Source organism: Panthera pardus, unplaced genomic scaffold (genome assembly GCF_024362965.1).
Source record: "Panthera pardus isolate Hobbes unplaced genomic scaffold, ASM2436296v1 HiC_scaffold_1, whole genome shotgun sequence".
NCBI classification, from domain to species: domain Eukaryota; kingdom Metazoa; phylum Chordata; class Mammalia; order Carnivora; family Felidae; genus Panthera; species Panthera pardus.
Genome location: NW_026526654.1, coordinates 33,443,699 through 33,457,918, shown reverse-complemented (window position 1 = coordinate 33,457,918; position 14,220 = coordinate 33,443,699). Strand labels below are relative to the sequence as shown.

The following is a 14,220-nucleotide window of genomic DNA, read 5'->3' as shown; positions in this document are numbered from 1 at the left end:
TGGATTCATTATCATCTGAGGTGAGGTAGGAATCCAATTCTGAAATTCCAATTTGAGGGCTTGTTTTCTGAAACAGACCCTACTAGCAATTTTCTGAGCATGAATTCCTAAAAGAATAAACCTTACACATAGACGAAATGTCAAGACATTTTTTGAAAGGTACAATCCTAAGAGAATAAGAGTAAGACAATAGGGATGTGAGACAGGAAAAGATAGGAAGAAATACATAATGAAGCATTACCCTCTGGTTATTGCTTCACATGAAGCTCTATGGAAACACAGCTGTTTCTGTAACAGATATTTCTATGTGGTCATATGGACTGGCTTCATGTAAAAATTGCATTGAGTAGTTAACTGAAAGCAGAAAAGGAGAAATAATTTATCTGTCTATTACCCTCTCATTTCCTGTTTGATTTGATTCAGACAAGAAGGTTCATTGCCTAAGGCTGACCAGCCTCATAAGCTAGTGGTTCTGTTTTAACCAACATGACCTGCCACACCGCTGAGCAGGAATCTGATTTCTAGTGTGGCTGTATAATAGGCCAACTAATACAAACATTAAGTGTGTATGTGGGAGTAACTCTTTGGTGGAGTTAGTCTGCATACATAAAACCAAACCAAACAAAACCAAACAAAACAAAACGACAGCACTGCTAAAAATCTTTCTGTGAGCACAAATAAAATTTGATTTCAACATTACACCATACACAAAATCATTTCTAGAAAGTTTAAAAGCAAAAATATACACAACATAATGTAAAACATTTTGAAGAAAATTCAAAATATCTTCTTCATGTCCTTGCTAGAGGGGGTTAGTATTTTAACAAAACAGAAAGTTGAAACAGTAATAAAATATTGAAATAAAATTTACCTTAAACTCTAAGAACTATTGTTCAGGAGATACCACAGAATGTGTATAAAGTAAGCCACAAACTGAGAGAAGACATATGGAAAACATGTAGGTAACAAAATAATAGCAAAAGATTATATATAGTACCCTGAAGAATAAAGGAAAAAAAGACAAGTATATAGATAGATAGACAAAATCATAGACCATTATTAGAAAGAATAAGAATCATGTTGGCATATTAGTAACTAGTAACAATCTATATAATCAGTAATTAAACCATAATGATATACTATTTGAAACTGATTGAACTGGCAAAAAATACAAATGTAAAATTATATAACATCAGAGAGAATGTAAAGCAAAAATCCTTTAGTGAACTAAGGATAAAAAAAAGTTCTTAACAAAAGAAAATTAATAACACACCCACATCAAACATTTTAAGTGATGGAGAAATGGTACCTTTATTCTCTAAGATGGAAATAAAACAGGGATGCCTACTATCATCTCTCATTCTTTACATTGCACTATGTATTCTAACCAGAACTATAAGACAATAAAAAAGGGAGAGATGTTAAGATAGAAATGAAGGTAACCAGACTGCCTTTGCTTATAGGCAGTATGATAAAAAGATTTGATCCCATTCTCATCTAAAAATATTAGAAATAATAAGATCAGAAAGATTCTGAGTATAAAAATTGATTCACAGAAATAAATTGGATTTGTTTTTAAGAACAATAATCAACTAAAAGAGTTAGTACTGCGTAAGACAATTTACAGTGTCAACAAAAACTATAAATTACACATTAATATATTTAATTCATATTAGCATGAAGGGGATGTTAAAATTTATCAGAAAGTCATAAATGATGGTCAGAATAAATGGAGATATTAAGCACACCATTAAATGGTGAAGGTGATATTATGAGGATATCAATTAATTTGAAAATGATCTGTAATTATTTAATATATATGATATGTATCTAAATCATTTTAAAAGTAGACTAAAGGGAAGAAATTAAAAGAAATTCAGACATATTAAACCAGTTTTTTAAGAGGGCAAATCTACCAACGGGAATAAATAGAAGGTTCAGATATCTATCTATATATCTCTATCTATGTATCCATGTATGTATGTATGTATGTATGTGTGTATCCATCTATCTAGATTTATGCTAGGATAAATATGGGGAAAACAAATCAATATATGAATGATAAACTATTTAATCTACCATATCAGGCAAGCTGGCTCAGTCTCGTGAAAATAAAGGGAGATCTCTGCAGCATCTACAGAGGTGGACTACAGATTCTTCTGGCTTAAATGTGAGTAAATAAATAATGAAATAATTACAGTGAAATATAAATCCTATATTTTGCACTTAGGAAAGGAATTTTGAAATAGCATTATCTTAAAGTATAAAAAATAGCATGACGAACTGATGGATTTAACTATATACATATCATATGCAAAGGTTAAGAAAAGTTATATTCAAACTCAAAAACCTACCAGAAGCTAAAACCTAAAATAAAAGAGATCTTTGTGAATCACTAAGAAATAAAGCAAGAAATGCATGGAAAAATAGATAACTATATAAACAACATTTCACAGAGGATAAAACTAAAAGAATTCTGTACGAGGTACACAAAATCATAACTAATAAATGAAAATTAAAAAAATACCATATTATATCCATAACATTTCTCTGCACTGCTTGTAGCAATTTGGCTGGTGCAGTAATTATGGCAAGTAGTCTAGTATACTCAGTCAAAATACATTCTATGATTCAGCAATCCCTTGCCAGAGTATACAGCCTGGAGAAATTTTCACACAATCCTGGAAGATGAAATGTGTCCAGACCTCATTTCAGCATTCTTGTAATGGTGTTTGGAAAGTTTAAATTTTTATTTCTGAGGAAACAGATAAATAGTGGATACACCCTATATAATAAAACGCAGCAAAGGAAAGAAACTAGTGTATGTACATCTTTTAAATGTAAACAGATAAAAAGTACCATATTTTAAATTGCTAAGTCATTTACATGCATTTTAAAATTATATCCTCCCCAAATAAAAGGTAAAGACAATTCAAGGGTATATATTAAATACACTGGAGTACCTATAAGCTGATGAGGATGAGAATAAGAAAGAGTAAGAAAGATGGAATATATGGATACAATAATGAACAAATGAAACAAACGAAAGGACAATGGATGAAGAGTGTGCTGTAATTCAGTTGTATTTCTAACCTAATTCTCCACACATAAAGAAAGAAAACAAAAAGAAAACAAAAGTCAGTGCAATAATTGGTCAGGAAAGCTAGTATAACCAGGTGATAGATGATTAAGAAAATTATGACTGTGACATACAGTTGTTAATGACATGCACATTTCCTATTTAGTTTGGGGTGCTTAGATAGCTGCACACATCACCGTGTCTAGATGTTAGTGAGGTTAGGTTCAGCAGTATATTCTATTCCCTGTTGATATTTTTAAAATGTGATAATTCTGGTATTTATTAGATTTGGAGATTCAGTTTTCAAATAACTTACCTAAAATACAATAATAACACAAAAGAAATAAATGCAAAATGTAAAATCTCTCTATTATGCTTTATCTAAAAGATAAAAATTGTCAGATGATATAGTTCCTGATTCATTATGCTACGCAAAATATGTCAGTCTGAGAAAAGACAAACACTATGTTTTCATTCATATGCATGAATTTAAGAAACAAAACAAATGGTCAGAGGGGGAAAAAGAGACACAAACAGAGAAACAGACACAACTATAGAGAACACACTGATGGTTACCAAAGGGGAGGTGGGTAGGGAGGTAGATTAAATAGGTGATGGGTATTAAGGAGTGAACTTGTGATGAACACCAGGTGTTGGATGTCAGTGTTGAATTACCAAATTGTATACCTGAAACTCATTGTATACTGTATGTTAAATAACTGGAATTTAAATTTAAAAAAAAAAGGTTCTTCAAGGAATTAGTCAAATTGTATAACTAAATTGTTTGAATTTATTTCTAATTCTGCTAATTAGTGGAAGTACAAAAAAATAGTTACTAACTCATCTACTCATTTTTTAAAACATCCATTTTCAAATAGTTTACCTTTAACAATATATTTTCAAAATCAGTGAACTGATTGAATAATTTGTTCCAGAAATTACATTTTGATGCGCTATTTTTTCTTAATCTTTAACTAAAATCAAGGTGTAAAATATAATCCTACTTTTGTCCCCAGATTTTTCAGAAGCAGAATCTTATGGGCCCCATATGTTGATTCTAGGACAATATTAGAAGTCTTTAAAGATAATTAAAAAGTTTCCTCAATCATGTCTCAATGTAGAAAAACTACATATTATAAGAATTTGCATTTGTAACTAAAACTGTTATTGGAATGAATCTGTGTGTCTTATAGTACCACTGTCAAATTTGGGTTTTTTTTATTAAAAGTTAAATATTTCTTTATATACATGTATTTCTGCAACTTGTGTGGTAGAAGACATGTTATTAAATACAGGTTAAAATGGTATCTGAGAAAAATGAATTAGGTTGTTCAGAAACTTGGAAATTAGGAAGAGAAGAGTGATGAATTGGAGGTTAAGAAAATTGAGGTCAAGGCCTAGTCTTTTGCTGGAAAAATGTTGTGCGACTTGAGATACACCATTTTCCCATCTAATTTTCTAATTTCCTAACCTGAAAGAAAAAGAAGGATCTAGAAGACACTTACACATTGCATATTTCTAGAATTATCTAAAACATAAATGGTCCATTCATTCAACAAATCCTTTCTGAATGCCTACTGTGTGCAGACATTGTTCTGTATGATAAGGAAGCAGTGATACAGAGTGAAGGGAAGAAAAGTTGAGGACTAATGCAAAGGAGTCATTATAATAATGGCTCATGAAACTTAACCTACAAACAAGGAAAGAAATATCACCAGAAGGATGAGGAATAAGGGGCTTTTAAAATGTATTAGCAACAAGGGTTTTAGATCTGGGTAGGATCAAAGCAGTTTGGGGTTGTAGGACTCAAAGTATTACACTGGAATGATAAGAGGTTGGAGAGTGACATGTTTGAAAGTGAGATAATAAAGGTGATAATGAAAGTTTTTGGGAACAGAAAGATTTCAAATATCCTTATTTCAGAGCTGCAGCTTCTGCACTGATTCCATCATTAGTGATCCTCTCCACTCATTATCACAAATTTTGGGGATAAATAGAAGTTGGATATAAAGTATAATTGTATATAAGTTCAGGGAAAATTTCTGAGTTTAAGAGACATATTTGTGAATTCTCAGCTTAAACACAGAATTTAACAGCCTGGATGGATGGATGAGGGGACTGTGGGAGTGAAAGCAGACAGACATGAAAGGAAGTTAAGGACTGGTACAAACAACGTGTAAAGGTTAGTAAGTCATGAACAGTCCAGGGAGACAAGTAATGACTAGCAATGGAGTGCTGGTCTGGGAATCAAGTGAAGAGTATGTTTGAAGAAGGAGGTGGTCAGACCATGTCAAATGCTCCTCATAGATAAAGACTTAAGATTAGCTTTTGGATTTGTCAATGTGGGTGTCACCACTGACCTCATTTACAAATCATTGTGTGGACAAAATTCTGATACGAGTGGTAACTAGGAAAAAAAATATGAGACATACTGAAATACTCATGATTGCAAATAGTTTTCATCCTTCCTTTCCTTCCTCTCCATTCTTCCCTCCCTTCCTTCCTTCCTTCCTTCCTTCCTTCCTTCCTTCCTTCCTTCCTTCCTTCCTTCCTTCCTTCCTTCCTCTTTCATGATACCTTGAGCCACTTCTAAAGCACTGACTAGAGGTTCATCTTGAACTGCTGACTAAATCCATATCCAACAACTTCCATTTTCTGTCTCTCATGCTCTGTGCCCACTATACATCTACCCTAATCACCCTAGGGCCAGATGTCATACCACTAGAGACAGTCTCTCAATTTCCCAGAACCCACTGAACTATTCAAATTAGCTAATTCATAGGGAGGCCACAAAACCTAACTAACCTCACCTCGTTTGTCAAACATAAACTGTCCTTATAGCTCGTTTATGGTACACTGTCTCTGTCCTGGGGTTCAAACTCCTCTGTGGCCCCAAGTGACACCTCTCTCCCTTTATACCTGGAAGTAACAGAGTTTAGTCTTTCATCTTTCTGAGTGTCATTAGTGTCTGCACTGTGTCTTGCATTCAAAAAATTGTTGAATAATAAAACAAATCTCTTGAGAAATTTTGCTATGAGGGAAAGAATTGGGGTGATGATATTTGAGGGCAGGGGAAGTTGCCTTTTTTCTCTCTCTCTCTTTATTAAATTTGGCTGGGATTGTAGGATATTTGGATGTTGATGAGAATAATTTAATAAAGAAGGAAGCATTGTTGAATCAGAGAAAAGATGAGACCATTTCAGGACCAGAGATTTTTTAAATGGGCTATCCATACTGGTTGATAGATGTGATGGTGATAGCAAGGAAAATTCACAATTAAATTGTTAATTCTAAAGTAGAAACAAACAAAAATAGGATTATTTGGTGATGGTAATATTAAGCTTATGCTACAATATCAATGCATACTGGCTCCCAAGAGAATACATTTCAACAGAACACAGTTAAAACTTCAAAACACTAATGTGTTGTGCTATGGATCAAGGAGTTTCCTCTAGGGTATGAAAACTTGGCTTCTTTTCATTACATTAAAAAAAAATCATGCTGCAAGAACTGCTGAGTTCTGCATTTCTCCATGGAAATTAACCAATTTAAACAAAAAGCAGTGAAATGTGATTCACTCACTTACAATTAAGATTAGCTCAGTATATTCAACATCAAGGTACAATTTTTCTTTGGACTACCATTGTCTACAGAGTATTCAGCAGCAGTATAAAGGGTCAGGCTTAATAAATTATTAAATATCCTACTGGGAACCTGCTGCCTAACCTATAACTTTTCTGAGTAGTACTGCAACAATGAGAAATGTGTGGGTGTTTGATTTTATGCATATGTTTGCAGCTTATCCAATTTTAAAGAACTTGGGTTAAAAAACTGTGCCTGATATTTATTCATAGTAAATTTTTCTTTAGTTCAGTAAAGTACAGATTTGGATTTTGCATATTTTCCATGACTTTAATAATTTCTTTTGGTGTGAAGCCTATAAATATGCTTTTGAATTCTTTCTAACCAAACACATTTTATTTTCTTGTTAGGTAATTTCAATACAAAAATATTCTATAATGATTCTCCCTGATGAATATAGCTGACAGAGATTTGCAGTAGAGTTCTGACATAAAAAATTATCATTTTGTTTTAGTTTATTAAAAGATCTTTTTGAATGACACAAATAGAAGCAAACATAAGAAGCAAACATGAAATATTTTGTGGATTTTCAAGTATTTTGATATTTTTTTTTATGTTTATTTATTTTTGACAGAGAGAGGGAGAGAGAGAGCATGAGAGGGGAGGGACAAAGAGAAGAGACACAGAATGTGAAGCAGGCTCCAGGCTCTGAGCTGTTAGCACAGAGCCTGATGCGGGGCTTGAACTCATGGACTGCGAGATCATGACCCAAGCTGAAGTCGGACCCTCAACCGACTGAGCCAGCCAGGCACCCCAAGTATTTTGATATTTTAATGTTACTTTTATTATTATTTGTATTTTTAAAATATCATTTAGTTCGTAGTAAAATGAATAATTATTCCGTCTTTCCAAGTGTGTGTTATAAGCAAAATTAAACAGAAACATCAGAATTCCTGAAAAATGAGTTTATTTGAAGTATTTTGTTGATAAAAATATATCCAGGAAATGGTGAAAAATTATGTTAACTGACCGAGTTAAAATACCTTATATTCTGGTAATGTCAGTGAGTTGATTATAATAACAAATAGAAAATAAAGTATAATTTTGGAAAATGTTGTTTGTGATAATGGATTCTATTTTAGGTATTACTGAAATGATGATTTTCCCTATAAAGACTACAACATTCACTAAATAATATGTTAATGTAGCTTTTTATATAAAAGTTGAAATCCATATAAACAGAATTTTACATATTTCTCTTTTAGAATATAAACTTCAAAGATCTCAAACTTTCAATATAGACATTTATTGTAGAGTCTGGGAAATGAGAAATTAAAAAAAAAATAAGGTATTTCATCAATTGGAACAATTCTATTTGTTTTTCAGTTTTATATGAAGAGAGACTTTTAATTTAATGCTTACTTCCTAAAATATCTAAATAATCTGTAGAATAAATCATAACAAACATATCAAGAATGATTTCTGAGGTAAAGATCTTTAGTTTAAAAAAAATAATGATGTGTTGCATTGCAAAAGCTTTTTTTTAAACTATCTCTTAAGAGTTTAGATTAGATTAAATAATCATGTTGGAAGGGGGCCAACAAGTCATTTATATGAGGTATGTGTTAAGATTGTTAAATACTACTAATTATTTTCTTTAAAACAATTCAGTTCCATTAATAGAACACTGAGGATGCTATTGTGTTTAAGTTGCAATCAGTTGAATGACAGATTACCATAAACTTTGTGAAAAAATGATGAGCACAGAAGACTATTTTTTAAATGTTATTTATTTGTTTTGAGGAGAGGAGAGGGTACAGAGAGAGAGGGAGAGAGAATCCCAAGCAGGCTCTGCACTCCTGATACAAAACCAAGAGTCAGTCACTTAGCCAACTGAGCCACCCGAGCACCCCCAGAAGACTGTTTAAATATAAGATTCAAGTTGATTTTTGCCAATGAGAACCGAGAATTTTGTCCACTACAGTGGAACAAGCTACATGTTATCGACTCTAATTATTTGCCATAAGAGCATTTAGCATAAAGGAGCATATGTTTTCTTAAATGTACTTTCCTTAATAAAACATTTTCTTACTAGTAAACCAGGTATACTCAACAATGGCATTAAAAGTGAGAATTTAGAATAATATAGCACAGGATATTTTTATGGTTTCCTTTATTTTTTAGGAGGGAAGGGAGATACTGAATTTATCAGTATTATCTTATTATTATAAGAACCAAGTGGTTCTTATAATAATTTTTAGCCTTTTTTATGTAGAGGATACATGGCCTTAGTAGCAATGTTACTGGAATTTTAACCCATCTGACCAATCCCAAAGTTGCCTTCCTGACATAGTGTGCTGCTCAGGATACTTATTAGGTGTAAATTTATTTGGATGTAACTTAAACCTGAGTTCCCCAAATTCTAAAGTCTTATTTAGAAATTTGGAGTAAGCATATGAAATTCTCACTTAATATCTCTTATGAAAAGCAACCTTAATAATATAAAAGTATAAATAACTTGATAAATATATACTTTGGGAAAAATAACTAAATGAATGAACTGAGGAGTTTGCTTTCATTATTTCCTATTTATCAGAGTTCAAAATATATTTAACCTTGTGTCACAGATATTTCCTATGTGCTTATTTCATTTCTCTTTTTTGTTATATTAGTCATTGTGTTGATCCCATGTCATATTACTAATAAGATGACACTCCTTAACTCTATTGTTTCTGTATCTCTATTCCTAAAAGATACAGAAGACAACAGAAAACAAATTGGTAAAAATGTGCACAGAGAAATACTACTTAAATTGATAAAAAAAAAGAATAATTTTAATTCTATGGATGAATGATAAATTTTCGAGAATATAATTTTGTATGATAGAGTATAATCAAGTTATAGCAAGTATAATCAAGTATATCACAAACCTGTTGTTTTGTGCATGAATATGGAGAGTGTGGTTGAAATTATCTTTGAGCTATATGAAAACCTTATTATGAAAACATACACCTATCAGTGGAATATCATCTGAGATGTGGCTTATGAGCAACAAGATTTTTAAAATGCCAAACTCTTACATACAAAATTGATAAATGCATATGCCAATTGTTTAGGATTTTCTGCCTAAGTTCATGAAGACCAGACTAGAAAAAGCCCCGAGGTTCAGCTCCATTGTTACATTATTCTAATTTATGTTTCTTTGGCATATTTATTATTATTATCAGTTTCCACTTTTCTCTAACCAGATTAAAATGCATTCTGCTTTACAATCTAATTAATAAACACAGCAAGGTGTAGAGATAGAAGAGATCAGATTTATATTTTCTCCAGGTGACTGCTGAAAATTATTCCTCCTGAAAATGCTTTTGATATCCTAATTCCTGACATATAACTTTGATTAATTATTTGAGTGTAACGCTACTTTTTTTCTCCCAGTGTTCCTATAAAAACATGGTTGTATCCAATGCAGTAATAATTCACAAAGTTTCAAATCAAAGAGTTATCATGCCAAGGAATAAATGGGAATAAGAGAAAGCTTTCCAGGCAAATGCCATAGATTATTGAGGGGAAGGTTTGTTTCCAGGAAGAGATGACAGGTCTTCTCAACTGTAAGCTTTGGGTCAGGCTGTACAGTGATTTAGTTCTAGAGCAGTGAGCTAAAGCAGAAAAGGTCAAGCAAGTCCTATAAATCTTGACAGGCAGAATGACAAATGTTATAGCAGTCGGGTAATGCACATTTCAGGACATGTAAACTAAGTTTGAAGTAGTAGGTAGCAGTATCCCTAAGAAGAAATCCTGATTCTGAACTGTGATCACAGAAAGGAAATTTTTGTTTCATATTGCTTGCTGGGAGTGAAGAGCTGAGATAGGTCAGATCACAAAGAGGAGGGTGGAATAAAAATTCAATGAGAATGATGACTCTGTTTAAGGTTTTGCAAACAAGCAATCCAATGAATATCTATGAGAATTTAAATATGGTCAGGAACACAACAGGATAGATGTAGATCTGAATTCCTTGCACTGGACCACATAAAGGTGCACCAGAAATTTAATGTTTCAGTCCAACCCACGGGAAATGAGAAATTTATACAATTGTTAGAGCTTTGTGCTGAGTGCTGAGCTTAGACCATTAATTTTGATATGTGGTTGTGTTGGGGCACTTCAGAATCAGCAGTGTAACCATTCCAATGAAGAACTTCCTTGCTTTGCTATACTTATACATTATGTCATATTCTCATTACATATGCATACATATCTATCTATCTATCTATCTATCTATCTATCTATCTATCTATCATCTATCTATCTATCCATCTATCTACCTATCTATCTCTGGGCTTATAGCATGCATGGTGTTTGCTTGCCTTGTGACTTTGATTCCAACCATGCTAAAAGGAACTGATTCAGAAATCTAGAACCACTAAGAAGTCTGTAAAAATAAAAATTCCCACTTTAAAATACTAAAGCTCAAAAAATTCAAAATTATACAGATTTATATGTATATGTACTTAGGTATAGACCAGTATAATCTATGGAAAACATTTTTTTAATATGTTGCCTTCCCATTAAACTTGATGGCAAAATTTTAAGAACATTGACTTTGCGTGTCATCCTTGCGCAGGGGCCATGCTAATCTTCTCTGTATCGTTCCAATTTTTAGTATATGTGCTGCTGAAGCGAGCACTAAGAACATTGACTTTGGATCTAGATTAGGCATGTGTCCCAGCTCCACTACTCACTAACCTTATAATTCTATACAAGTTACTAAAACTTTGTGCTTTTCCTCCCACGTAAAATGGAAATGAAAATTGTTCCTATTACATTGGATCACTATGAAGATTAAATAAATACATGTAAAACATAATATATGATTACATGACGTTATGGATATCTATACATACATACACAAATATATGCATACATATGTGTATCTTAATTAATATGTGTAACATATAAAAATGTCTATGATGTGATTTAAGTATAAAAAAGCACAGTTCAGAATAGTATGCATGGTTGCCAACTATTGTGTTAGAAATGTGGAGAACATAAATGACTTCTTTTGTTTTCAAAAAATCGAACAAAGTGTGTGCCTGTAATTAGAAGAAATGAGCATGGAAAAAGGATAGAGATAGAATTTAAAGTTCTATAATAAATCGTATTTTACCATTTTAACTACTAAATATGTACTTTTCACATACTTTAAAAACTAGATTTCATTTAAACACTTTACTAGTTTATAGGGACATACTAAGGGTTGATTATGCTGCCCTGATGACAATGGTACCAAAGATGACTACATATGCTAAATATTTTAATAAGCCTGAGAATGTCATTAAGAAAAAAACCAAATGTTTCCACTCTCAACAAGTGCGAGACACTGAGAATAGAGATGATACAAATGTCAAAAATATGGGACTGGGATAGTATTATTTTAATTGTGATGATACCTTCATATGACTTCTGGTCAAACTTAGCATTTTAAACATAAGCATTTAGTACATTCCTCCCTTAGGATAAAATACTATATATATATATATACACACATACACACATACATATATACATTAGTATATAACTATTAGTATAAATGGAAAGGGACAGAAGACAGCAGCATTAGAGAGTTTTTAATATTTTTAGGAAACACAGATATTTATGGAAGTGTTTTAAATGATATAACAGGGTAATAAACTGAGTGTTACGTGCATACAGTAAGAAGTGCTTATTTCTGTCATAACATCACCATAAAGACTAAGATATTTGAGACAATAAAAAAGGGGGAAAAGTAATGAAAAATGCTATAAACAGGGTGTAAGTTTTCACTGCAATGTTTTAAGGATTTACTAAAAAAAGGTATGGAGGAGAGAATATAATAGATCATATACAAAAGACCAAGAATAAAATGGGACTGTAATTCTTTTTAGAAAAATTAGAAGATAACAATGCAAAACAATCCTTATTCTTAGACAAAATGTTTCTCAACCTGTGTTTTAATCTGGAGAAACACTTATTCAATGGTGAAAATACATTTTCCTATGTGTAAAATCTCCAAAATGTATCTGTGGTCCTCCCTTTGTCAGAAAGTTATTAGAAGATGCATTCCAGGGGTGCCTGGGTGGCTCAGTTGGTTAAGCGTCACCTTCAGCTCAGGTCATGATCTCAAGGTTCATGGGTTCAAGCCCTACATCTGGCTCTGTGTTGACAGCTCAGAGCCTAGAACCTGTGTCAGATTCTGTGTCTCCGTCACTCTCTGCCCCTTCCCTGCTCATGCTCTGTCTCTCTCTGTCTCTCTCTTAAAAATAAATAAAAACATTAAAAAAAATTTAAAAATAAAAAAGATGCATTCCAATAGAACATGAGAGTGAGTCAAAAATACTGAGATCACAAGAGGGAGCAAACATGAGTCAGAACACTGATGTAGTCAAATGACGTTTCCAGGATGGTTGGGGAAAGGCCATTGAAAGTCATTTGTGTCTTTACAGGGAGAGTAAAGTGAACTTGGGGTGAACCCAGTCCAAATAATAACAAATTAGAGAAAAATTATTGAGAGATCGTTGAATAGTTTTGAAAAAAAATGGATAAATGGAATGTAGGTCTAAGTAAAAATAAGTCAATTACTGTTTTTTTTTTAAAGAAAACAAGAAGATGAACAAGAAAAAATATAATTTGGTTTATAGCTTCATTCACTAGTGATTAATATTTACATAATTGCATGCTGATGTATTTAACACAAAATAGATGATGATTTAACCTAACAAGTATTTTTACTTCATTTGAGAAAGAAATGCTAAAGAATTTATGTGTGTGGAAAAGAATATTCTCTGCAAGGTTAATACTCATTCCATTTATTAGAAAACCTTAAGTCATATCTGGAATTGTGAATCAAGAGATAGCAGTATAAATATAGTATTTGTAAAATATAAAGGTAAATGAAAGAAAAAATTTCAGAAATTGTTGACTCTAGGACAAGGAAATGAAATTTTGAGTTCTTAATCTTTTATTCTGAGTTAGTTCAAGTGAGATAAGATTTAAACCTTCTCCCCCAACCCCCACACCATATAGTTGTATTATTTTGGTGAAAAATATATAAAGTTGATTCAAAATGATTGAAGTTAAGTGAAAGTTAAAAGGTAAACATTTTTAACACTTTCTAAATTTTTCTAAAATACAAATATAAGACAACTTGAAGTACCACGTATATATTGTAACAAATAAAAAATAAACAAATGTAAAATAAAAAAAATCAACATGAAGCAGTTATTCTGTGGATTGCATCCCAGAGAGCCATTTTTATAATAAGTCATGTATCTTACTCAGGTTGCAGAAAATTGAAGAAAAGAGAAAACATTTTAACTGGTTAAAGCAACAAACGAATTTTAAGAAGGTTTAAAAAAATAAAACTGGGCTTCTAAAAGGGATTTCTAAAATCACAACACAGATGATGGCCACTAATTTTGCCTCTGTGAGAATAGCCATCTGGAAGCTCCAGTCTCAGGAAGCTGCTCCCACAGCTGGCGATTCCAGAACCGGCAACATACACCCTGATCAGGAAAGGAGAA

At 32.2% G+C, this 14,220-nt stretch overlaps 1 non-coding gene across 1 annotated transcript; it reads right to left on the bottom strand.

Annotated features, from left to right (window-relative positions):
- Positions 1–11,242: 11,242 nt before the first annotated feature.
- LOC128776638 (U6 spliceosomal RNA) lies at positions 11,243–11,348 on the bottom strand. Its single transcript, XR_008421804.1, has one exon. It is a non-coding gene; the product is annotated as a U6 spliceosomal RNA (small nuclear RNA).
- Between the last annotated feature and the right edge of the window lie 2,872 nt (positions 11,349–14,220).